Genomic DNA, 12071 nt, shown 5'->3' with positions numbered 1-12071 from the left:
TAGAGATCTTTCAGTGACAGAATCACAGGGGTTGGAAGGGACCTCAAGAGATCAAGTCCAACTCCCCTGCTAAAGCAGGTACTGTACAATAAGTTGCACAGGTAGACATCCAGGTGGATCTTGAATATCTCTATAGAAAGAGACTGCACAATCTCTCTGGGCAACTGTATAGGAACTGTTGAATAAGGGGCTTGAACCACTGATTGGTCACCTGAGGTGAGCACCAAGTCAGCCACAGGGGGCACAGGTGAAGATGATATAGCTGTGTGATTGGAAGGGGTGGAACCTGGCTCCACCTCTCCCAAACCCCATTTAAGGGCTGACCACCACCAGGAAAGAGTCTCTTATTGGAGATCCCTCCTGTGTGGAGTCAGTGGCAAGCCAATATCATCCTAAAGATGAACCACCCTCTTTGCTACCTGTTTGTGTACCATCTATATAGACCTACTAAAATATTCCATCTTCCATACTATTTTTATTGTGTACCATCCTTGTAGAATTTTTACCCTACATTTGGCAAGCCAGGCAGGCTTAAAAATAATATATATATCAAATGTGTCTTTCATTTGGAGTATGTGCAAATGGGTCAGGGGGGTGAACGTTACTCCCCTAGACCAAACAATCCCTGGTCAAATTCCAGGATTTATGGGATCACCCTATTATGGGTTAGCAACAGTTACTGAGAAATGGGGACCCCTGCGGGTTCCAGGGAGTGCCTCTCTCTCCCCAGCCTATTTGACGGATTATTTTCAGGGTCTAAACAGAGATACACTTGTTATGAAGGAGTGGTGGCTAGATGCTTCGGCAGTAGCCTGGTCTCTAGTAATGACCTTACATAAATTAGAAACTGCAAATACTAACGTAGTAACTGAAAACCAATTATTGAGGGAATGCATTGAAAAACTTGAACAACAGTTGGGTACATTAACGACCAAAAAACCAGGCCTAAATGTCCCAACAAGGCAATTATAAAGCATATCAGTAGAGGACATCCAGAAACCAGAAGTAGCAGACCTAGATATTTCAGAAAATAAGATTTCGAAGGCGTATCTTGAAACTCCATCTATGATTTATCTATTTGAGATCTGACCAATTATAACTCAAAAAAAAAGAAGGTACAAAATAAACCAGCAGGGGTGCCTCCTGACCAATTGTCACGGTGTTATCCGTGACAGTGACCCAAGGGAAAGAAAGAAGGGATTGAGGAGAGGAAAAAAGAAAAAAAAACCTGCGTCAGTGGCCGCGCGGCCGCTGGAGCAGAGCCGCGCGCTCCAGGGGGAGGGGGAAACAGCGGGAAGAGATGGGTCTACAAGAAGACAACGGCACGATCTGAGAAGGAATGGTAACTTTATTAAATATAATAAAATTGAACAACTGAGAGAGAGATAAAATTTCCAAACCAAAAGCCGTGACCTTAGGTTAAGGAAGAAACTGCAGGGGAAGCACACGTGCTGAACTTCCATGGCAGCCCAGAGGAACGCGCCCAGGCAGAGCACCGCCTGGCATCTGGTGCGGAGCTCCGCCCCTCTGCTGCTCCCAGCAGCATTAACTCCTTAACTGCTGCGTGATGGTCTGATGTGGAATACCGGCATCAAAACCACAACATTCCACCCCTTATTCCACATCATCACATCATGCTTAACGCACATCTATACATAACCAAAACAGTGATAACATAAGTTACATAGAAACATATATATATACATACATATACATGTAATTACAGACTGCATTCCCCCAATATCAAATTCCCTTGTGGGACACACTGGACGTCCCCATTTTTATCCATTACCCACCAGGTGCACCCAGGTCCCTGCGCAAAAACAGTTCCATGGAGGGGTTTGCCCTTCCCAGAGACTGGAAGGACCCACACCGCTTTTCCCAACATGCTCCTTACATGTACCACAGGGACCTTATCTCCCTCTATGGTCTGTAGGGAGCTGGACTGTGTAGGACCCTCTCGGTTGACTGATCCTCTAGTGTTGACCAGCCAGGTGGCTTCTGCCAGATGCTTCTCCCAGTGCTTAAATGTCCCGCCACCCATTGCTCTCAACGTGGTTTTTAACAATCTGTTGTAGCGCTCGATCTTACCAGCAGCTGGTGCATGTTAGGGGATATGGTAGATCCATTCAATGCCGTGTTCTTTGGCCCAGCTGTCCACAAGAGAATTTTTGAAATGAGTCCCATTATCGGACTCAGTTATCTCTGGAGTGCCATGTCGCCATAGGACTTGTTTCTCGAGCCCTAAGATGGTGTTTCGGGTGGTAGCATGGTGTACTGCGTATGTCTCAAGCCACCCAGTGGTCGCCTCCACCATGGTGAGCACATAACGCTTACCATCGTGAGTTTGTGGCAAGGTGATATAATCAACCTGCCACGCCTCCCCATATTTATACTTTTCCCATCGCCCTTCCTGCCAGAGGGGTTTCATCCTCTTGGCCTGTTTAATTATGGCACATGTGTCACAGTCGTGGATAACCTGTGCAACGGCATCCATAGTTAAGTCCACCCCTCGGTCTCTAGCCCACTTATAGGTCGCATCCCTTCCTTGATGGCCTGAGGTCTCATGGGCCCACCGAGCTGAAAATAGCTCTCCTATGTTCTGCCAGTCCAAGTCTATCTGAGACCTCAATTCTGGCAGCTCGATCTACCTGATGGTTATTTTTCTGTTCTTCAGTAGCTCGATTCTTGGGCACATGAGCATCTACATGGCGCACCTTTACACCCAACCTTTTTGTTCGGGCAGCAATGTCTTTCCACAGTTCAGCAGCCCAAATAGGTTTACCCTTCCGTTGCCAGTTCTCCTGTTCCCACTGCTGCAACCACCCCCATAAAGCATTTGCCACCATCCAAGAGTCAGTATAAAGATATAGCATGGGCCACCTCTCCCGTTCAGCCACATTTAAGGCCAGCTGGACAGCCTTTACCTCCGCAAATTGGCTCCACACAGCAGCCTTCCATCTGCGATGCTTCCCAACGATACGACACGATCCATCAGTGAAGAGGGCATACGTCTTTTCATTCTCTGGTAGTTCATTATATGGTAGGGCCTCTTTAGCATGTGTTATCTCCTCTGATGGGGATGTTCTAAATTTCTTGCCTTCAGGCCAGTCCATGATCACCTCCAGGATTCCTGGACGGTTCATAAGTTCATAAGGTTGGAAAGGACCTATAAGATCATCTAGTCCAACCATCCTCCTATCACTATCCCTACCCAACTACTAAATCAAATCCCTTAGCACCTCATCTAAACGCTTCTTGAACAGCGCTAGGGATGGTGCCTCAACCACCTCCCTTGGCAGGCCATTCCAGTGCCTGACCTCTCTTTCAGAGTAAAAATTTTTCCTCAGGTCTAATCTAAATCTTCCCCGGTGCAACTTGTGGCCATTCCCTCTCGTCCTGTTGTTATTTTTCAGGGAGAAGAGGCCCACCCCCTCCTCACCACAACCCCCCTTCAGGAAGTGGTAGAGTGCAATAAGGTCTCCTCTAAGCCTCCTCTTCTCTAGACTAAACAATCCCAGCTCCCTCAGCCGCTCCTCATAAGACTTGTGCTCCAGACCCCTCACCAGTTTTGTTGCCCTTCTCTGAACACGTTCCAGGGCCTCAATGTCCTTCTTGTAGTGAGGGGCCCAAAACTGAACACAGTACTCGAGGTGCGGCTGTACCAGAGCTGAGTACAGGGGGATGATCACCTCCCTGCTCCTGCTGGCTACACTATTTCTAATACAGGCCAGGATGCTGTTGGCCTTCTTGGCCACCTGGGCACACTGCCGGCTCATGTTGAGCCGAGCATCAACCAACACCCCCAGGTCCTTTTCCTCTCTACATTCTTCAAGCCATTCTGCCCCAAGCCTATAGCATTGCATGGGGTTATTGTGGCCAAAGTGCAGGACCCGGCACTTGGTCTTATTGAACCTCATCCCATTGAGCTCAGCCCAGCTGTTCAGCCTATCGAAATCCCTCTGAAGGGCCTCCCTACCCTCAGGCAGTTTGACACATCCTCCCAACTCGGTGTCATCTGCAAACTTACTGAGGGTACCCTCAATTCCCTCGTCTAGGTCATCAATAAAGATATTAAACAAGATGGGCCCCAAAACTGACCCTTGGGGGACACCACTCGTAACAGGATGCCAGCTGGACTTAACTCCATTAACTACTACCCTCTGGGCACGGCCCTCCAGCCAGTTCTCCACCCAGAGAAGAGTGAAGCTGTCCACACCACGGGCTGCCAGTTTCCTTAGGAGAATACTGTGGGAGACCGTGTCAAAGGCCTTGCTGAAGTCCAGGTAGACTACATCAACAGCCTTTCCCTCATCTACCAGTCTGGTCACCCAGTCATAGAAGGAGATGAGGTTGGACAAGCATGACCTGCCCCTGCTGAACCCGTGCTGGCTGGGTCTGACCCCTGTATTGCCATGCACGTGTCGTGTGATTTCCCTCAAGACCATCTGTTCCATAACTTTCCCTGATACCGAGGTCAGGCTGACAGGCCTGTAGTTCCCCGGGTCTTCCTTACGGCCTTTCTTGTAGATGGGAGCCACATCGGCAAGCCTCCAATCTTGTGGGACCTCTCCAGATAACCAGGAATTCTGATAGATGGCAGAAAGTGGCTCAGCAATCACCTCTGCTAGCTCCCTCAGCACCCTTGGGTGGATCCCATCTGGCCCCATGGACTTGTGGCAGTTCAGATGGAGGAGAAGATCTCTGACCGTCTCTGCTTGGATCACAGGGGGTGCATTATGCGCCCCGTCCCGGACTTCCAGGTCAGGGCAAGTACCGTGTGGACAACTGTTCTGTCTATTAAAGACAGATGTGAAGAAGGCATTGAGAACCACAGCCTTTTCCTTATCATCTGTGGTTACATTGCCTGCCTCGTTGAGTAAAGGAGGGAAATTTTCCTTAGTTTTTCTCCTGCTGTTAATATATTTGTAAAAGGGTTTCCTGTTGTCCTTTACAGCAGTAGCCAGTCTAAGTTCAAGCTGGGCTTTAGCATTTCTAATTTTCTGCCTGCACGTCCTGGCCAGTTCTCTGTAGTCACCCCAAGTAGCCTGACCCATCTTCCAGAGGACATAGACTTTCTTTTTCTCTCGGAGTCTCAACAAAAGATCCCGGTTCATCCACCCTGGTCTTTTTCTCCTCCGGCTTGACTTACGGGACTCCGGGACTGCCTGCTCCTGTGCCTTTAAGATTTCCATCTTGAGGAGCATCCAGGCTTCCTGGACCCCTTTACCCCTCAGGAGCGAGTCCCAAGGGACCCTTGCAACAAGTGTCCTGAACAGGTCAAAGTCTGCCCTCCGGAAGTCCAAGGTAATAGTTTTGCTAGTCACCCTCTTGACGTCACCCAGAATAGCAAACTCCACTATTTCATGGTCACTCTGGCCAAGACAATCTCCTACCTTCACATCCCCTACTAGTCCTTCCCTGTTAGTGAAAAGTAGGTCTAGCAAGGCATCTCCCCTGGTAGGCTCTTGCACCAGCTGTGTCAGGAAGCAATCATCCACACATTCTAGAAATCTCAAGGACTGCTTCCTCTGCGCAGTATTGTATTTCCAGCGTAAATCAGGGAAGAACGTTGAGGTTCCCCATCCGAGCTCACTGTGTAATCAGTGCGATCCACTTACTCCAGGTGGCATCGGTAGCATGATGGGTGGGGGGAACCTTTCCTTTGAACATCCAGTTCAGCACTGGCAGTCGAGGTGCCAGGAGGAGCTGTGTCTCAGTACCAATTACTTCAGAGGCAGCCCGAACCCCCTCGTATGCTGCCAAAATCTCCTTCTCAGTTGGAGTGTAGCACTCCTCTGAACCCCTGTACGCTCCGCTCCAAAATCCAAGGGGTCGGCCTCGGGTCTCCCCAGAGGCTCTTTGCCACAGACTCCAAGTGGGACCTTTCTCTCCAGCAGCAGTGTAGAGGATGTTTTTCACATCCTGTCCCAACCGTATTGGCCCCAGGGCCACAGCACGGGCTATCTCCTGCTTAATTTGTTCAAAGGCCTGCTGCTGTTCAGGCCCCCATGCAAAATAATTCTTTTTTCGAGTCACTTGATGGAGGGGGCTTACTATGAGGCTGTAGTTTGGGATGTGCATCCTCCAAAAACCTACTACACCCAGAAAAGACTGTGTCTATTTCTTGCTAGTGGGCGGTGACATACTGGTGATTTCGTCAATCACATCTCCTGGAATGTGACGACATCCATCTTGCCATTTTACTCCTAGGAACTGAATTTCTTGGGCAGGTCCCTTCACTTTGTTCCATTTAAAAGCAAAACCAGCACCCAGAAGAATTTGGATTATTCACTCTTCTTTTTTAAAAACTTCCTCTGCTGTATCACGCCACACAACAATGTCATCAATGTACTGGAGGTGCTCAGGTGCCCCACCCTGTTCCAGTGTGGTTTGAATCAGCCCATGGCAAATGATTGGGCTGTGTTTCCACCCCTGGTGCAAACGTTTCTAGGTTTACTGAACGCCCCTCCAGGTGAAGGCAAACTGCGGCCTGCATTCTGTGGCCAGAGGAATTGAAAAGAAGGCATTGGCAATGTCAGTGGTGGTATACCACTTGGCTGCTTTTGACTCCAGTTCATATTGCAGCTCCAACATATCTGGCACAGCAGCACTCAGTGGGGGTGTGACTTCATTCAGGCCACGGTAATCTACCGTCAGCCTCCATTCTCCACTGGCTTTACGCACTGGCCATATGGGGCTGTTAAACGGTGAGTGAGTTTTGCTGATCACTCCCTGGCTCTCTAGCTGACGGATCAAGTTATGAATGGGGAGCAAGGAATCCCTGTTGGTGCGGTACTGCCATCTGTGTACCGTTTTTGTAGCAATCAGTACCTGTTGCTCCTCCACTTGTAGCAACCCCACAACAGATGGATCTTCTGATAGGCCAGGCAAAGCAGACAGCTGCTTAGCGTTTTCTGCGTCCACAGCAGGTATTCCAAAGGCCCATCGATACCCTTTCGGATCCTTAAATCATCCCCTTTTGAGATAATCAATACCAAGTATACACGGACCCCCTGGGCCAGTCACAATAGGATGCTTCTGCCAGGTTTTACCAGTGAGGCTTATTTCTGCCTCCAACACAGACAGTTCCGGAGAACCCCCAGTCACTCCAGAAATATGAATCAATTCTGTCCCTTTATAACTAGAGGGCATTAGAGTGCACTTTGCACCAGTGTCCACCAGTGCCTTATATTTTTGTGGCTCTGATGTGCCAGGCCATTGAATCCACACAGTCCAATACACTCTATTATCCCTTTCCCCCACCTGGCTGGGGGGCAGGGCCCCTCTATTGGTTACCTGCAGTGATGGGAGCAATTTCGTTGGTGGCTGATCTCTGCTGTAGTTCTCTCACCCGTGCTCGCAGTGCAGGAGTGGGTTTTTTATGCCACTTCCTTATGTCCTCTCCGTTTTCTCGTAGGAAGCTCCACATGGCCACACGTGACATGATGTTACTGCTGTCATTTGCTCGAGCAGGGAGGTGGTTGCCTTTGGTGGCTGAGACTTTCATCAGTTTCATCAATTGCTTCACCAGATTCTTTGGGTCATGCTCGTCTTCATCAGGTGTTTCCAATTCTGACACAGGTTCATCTCTATTCATCAGTAATGACAGTTCCTCCAGTATAGTTTTCTGTGTCTTCTTTATCTCACCTACTTCTTCTGCTACTACAGCTACAATGGAAGCACGTGATGGTGGAAACTGTTGTTCAAAGTTTTGGAGTGTAATAGTCAATTCATAAACTGGGAGTCTTCTGTCTTGACCCTCGAATCTATGGAACATTACTACCAGTGTACTTGCGTACCTCTCTGGTGCTGTTTTTGAGAGCTTACGATATATATCAGGTGTACACCTTACTCTATCAGGATCACGGTCCTGGTGTGGATTGTTAGGGACGAAATTGGGATCATACAGCAACTCTACTATGGCTGTTTCTCTCAAAAATTGGATGCCTTTCTCCACGGTGTTCCATCTTTCCACCTTAGGCTCCAGATCATCTTTGTAAGGATATCTATCCTTTACAGCCACTAGTACTCGTTCCCAGAGGGTAGTGACTCCATTCAGACATCTGCCAATTCCTCTGTCGATAGCTGGGTCTCGGGCAATGTTTCCCAGTTGTCGGGCTTCGCTGCCATCTAGGGACATGCTGCTGGCACTGTTGTCCCAACACCGCAGCAACCAGGTGACAATAGATTCACCTGAGCGCCGTACAAACTCCTTTCTTGAACCTTGTATTTCAGTCATCTTTAGGGGCCGACGAGTAGTGCTAACAGTGACTTCATCATCATCGCTGTCTTCTCCATGTCTCTCACTTTTCTTAGTGGACTTTCTAGGTGGTGGTGGTGGTGCTGAGGAGGGCCCCTCGCCTGGATCTTCCTTTTTTTTCTCTGCTTCTTCTTCTTTCTGTTCTAGGCACGAGGACGGCCGTGTCCATTTCTGGCCTTCCACAGGGGCAAGCGACACTGATGCCGGTGCTTCCTGTGATTGGTCAGGTCTAACTTAGAGGTTTTCATTTTTGCTTTGGACCTCGGTTTGGAAACCATTTCTCTCCAGAATATCAATTATAGCTCAATAAGCACAAGCCAAACCCCAAACAATCTGTTCCTTCTCAGATCGTCCTGAGTCACCTGACTCCTTACCTAAACATTCACTGAATTTCTCAGGATCCCACAGGTGCTCAAGATCAAAATCGTATAACACTGGGGGTCCCCATGCTTCTAATTTCTTTCCTAATTTTTCCCACCTTCCCTGCCATTCAACACTCTCTGGTTTTGAGGAAGGCTTCCTCCACGCAATATAAAATCCTATTGTAAGGAACACATTCAGGAAAACGGATAACACAGTTGCCAGGCTGGCATCCTGAACATAGGTAAAAACCTGAAAAGAGTAACTGGAAACCAATCCAAATGCCGTATTATCGGTCAGATTAGCCAGGGTGTTTAGGCAGGAGGCATGTAACCCCATCAGCATACTGAAGTAGCTGTATGCAGATATGACTCCAGTGCTGAACATGAGGAGCTTAAAAAAACACCAGCATGCTCTAAGGTACATGAAAACCCTTAGTCCACTTAGCACCAGATTTACAATGGAGTACAAATACTGCACTGCCCGCATCCTCCACCAATAATTGTCACGGTGTTATCTGTGACAGTGACCCAAGGGAAAGAAAGAAGGGATTGAGGAGAGGAAAAAGGAAAAAAAACAAAACTGCGTCAGTGGCCGCGCGGCCGCCCGAGCAGAGCCGCGCTCCGGGAGGGGGAGGGGGAAACAGCGGGAAGAGATGGGTCTACAAGAAGAGAACGGCGCGATCTGAGAAGGAATGGTAACTTTACTAAATATAATAAAATTGAACAACTGAGAGAGTGATAAAATTTCCAAACCAAAAGCTGTGAGCTTACGTTAAGGAGGAAACTGCAGGGGAAGCACACGTGCTGAACCTCCACGGCAGCCCAGAGGAACGCGCCCAGGCAGAGCGCCGCCTGGCATCCGGTGCGGAGCTCCGCCCCTCTGCTGCTCCCAACAGCATTAACTTCTTAACTGCTGCATGATGGTCTGATGTGGAATACCGGTATCAAAACCACAAAACCACAACACCAATGGCCCCCTGCTGAATCATGCTTATATGTGGCAGCCTGTCCATATACAGGAAATGAGTTGATGGACCTAGTACAGCGGTTCCATAAAAAACCGAGAGAAAGCATGCCATCATGGATCCTAAGGTTATGGGATACAGGAGTTGAAATTGTACTAGTCAATGGGATGGAGATGTTGAAATTAGCATCCATAACTATACACCTGGCCTTGAGGCAAAGGTTATATGCAGCCATCCAATATACAAATGAAAATCATTTTGTCAAAGATTGGTTGATGTCACCATGCTGTCTAACATGGCCTAATAAGACTGACGTACCTCTCAATACTGGTTTATGGTCCTCTATGGAGGACCTCCAGACATACATCCGAGAGTTAGGTATGAGGGAGGCTATGTACTCAGAAATGTTTGAAAGCCCTGATACGGAAAGATTTACAGCAGACATGGAGACCTAATATTGCAGCAGGTGCCTTCCCACCTATATGGGATGTTGGTCTCCATACTAAACGCGTTGGTGACTTCAGAGGCCATCATACAATAGGCATCCCAGTTGGTGGCAGACTTAGTGGAAATGACGCGCATAAGAACCAAGTGCAACGTTCAAATAGTGGAAGAAGCTGAGGGAGGCGTTCCCAATTAAAACCAGAAAGCATGCTGCATGGATACCCTCATCAGGTCTCATATGGGTATCCCAAGAGACTATGTTCAACGACCTCATACGAGCTGGGGTTGCATTTGTCAAAATCGGTGGGCAACCCAACCTTGTTTTGTTACAGCTGTGGAAACAGCTTAAAAATGATCAAAAATTTCAGAGTGCTCCCAGAAATTAGGGACTACTGTTGCGGTGACCCCGGGAGGATGAACCACAGCCGCGTCAGAATGATCTTCTTAAGACGCCGATGCAAGGACTTAGAGAGAAACCAATATGATTATGCAGCTGAGCCAACTTTATTGCACAGGTTACATACTTTTATACCCCTTGAACACATGCCATTTTTAGAATAATTGTTAAGCAGTGGTTCTTGCTCTGTCCTTGCGAGATAAGCAGTGTCCAATTAGTTCTTCTTTTCCCACGCATACCAGGGCCATCTGGTTCTACTGCAAACTTACTCCCTCATCATTGCCCGTTCAACAGTGCACCACTTCTCAAAATCCAGTGATCTGAACGTGCTGTTTTGTTCGCATTGGTACAAAGATAAGCACACACAACCTCCTTCCCTAAGCCAGTTCTCCACAGAGTATGAATAATACAAGAAACACTGATGACAACCAGGAATCTGACTGATTTCATAATACCAAATGGAAAAAAAAAACATCCAAAGGTGTTGCGAGCTACAGTGCCTGAGCCACCTGTGGCAAAAGACCTGGCTCTAGCAAAATTCACATAGTAACAAAAAACATTGGTCTCCTAAGGGTCTCCATATGTTACCAGAGGCCCTATGTAGAACTAACAATATTTTGGTCAAAGACAAATGTGCAAAAGGTGATGGCTCTAGTGGAGACTGGTGTGGGAACATCAATTATATATGGAGATCTGCAGTGTCTCGGGCACGGACTCAGATGTGAACGATACAAATAGTTTATTACAGGTTTTAACATCCCTTATATAATTTCACAAGTTCTCTCTTGTAACTTTCCCACCCGCCTTTACATATCAGCAATATAACTTCCCAAAACAGTCCTTAACCGTGCATACAGGCAATTATCAAATCAGAGCTGTGAATCTTCCCAAGCCATGCACTCTTCCTCCAATAGGGCCTGCCATCACGCAGCTTACTTGAACTTGTTTTCCTCTTCTTCTGGAAGTGGCCTTGGTTCTCAGCCTTCCTTTCTCATGCTATTTATCCTGTTCCACAGCTGCAGCTCTAAATATACTTTTTGTATTCCCACAATTCCCCCGTTTTTATTTATTAGCAAACTATTAACATACTATAAATTAGTAACACTCTGTAACAGTATTTCTGAAGGCATTTAGGCTATCACAATTTAATCAAGGCTTCAACTGATAAGATGCTGAATGTAAGGAAAGAGACGATAATCATATCATAAGGACAAGAAATATTCTTAAACTTCATAAGAAGTGAACAAACACACAAGAAATATTCTTAAACTTCATAAGAAGTGAACAAACACACCTTTCACCCATGGCTTTAGGTTCCTGCAACCTGGAAAAGAATCCCTGAGGGTCCCATTCTTTGTGTACCAGTAACTGATTAGAAGATATAAAGTTGCATTTATAATGCAATCAACATCAGTGGGAAAGCCTTCTAGAGCATCACTAGGAGTATTGCTTTCCTTTGCCAACTAACATCCTAACTTGGTGATTGTGGACGAAGCTTGAGCGGTGCTGTTTCAGGGTATCCTGGATCTGAGAGACAAGACATCTCATAAGTTCATAAGTTCATAAGGTTGGAAAGGACCTATAAGATCATCTAGTCCCACCATCCTCCTATCACTATCCCTACCCAACTACTAAATCAA

At 47.3% G+C, this 12071-nt stretch overlaps 1 protein-coding gene across 1 annotated transcript in view; it reads left to right on the top strand.

Annotated features, from left to right (window-relative positions):
• The window catches only part of LOC136054130 (zinc finger SWIM domain-containing protein 6-like), a 497031-nt gene that overhangs the window by 73877 nt on the left and 411083 nt on the right, over window positions 1-12071 (top strand). The gene's annotated exons all lie outside the window — the stretch shown is intronic.

The sequence above is a fragment of the Cyrtonyx montezumae genome, unplaced genomic scaffold (genome assembly GCF_038088225.1).
Source record: "Cyrtonyx montezumae isolate F1298 unplaced genomic scaffold, pur_monq_1.0 scaffold_34, whole genome shotgun sequence".
NCBI classification, from domain to species: domain Eukaryota; kingdom Metazoa; phylum Chordata; class Aves; order Galliformes; family Odontophoridae; genus Cyrtonyx; species Cyrtonyx montezumae.
Note: the sequence above shows the minus strand (reverse complement) of the source record. Positions and strands in the feature narration are given on the sequence as shown.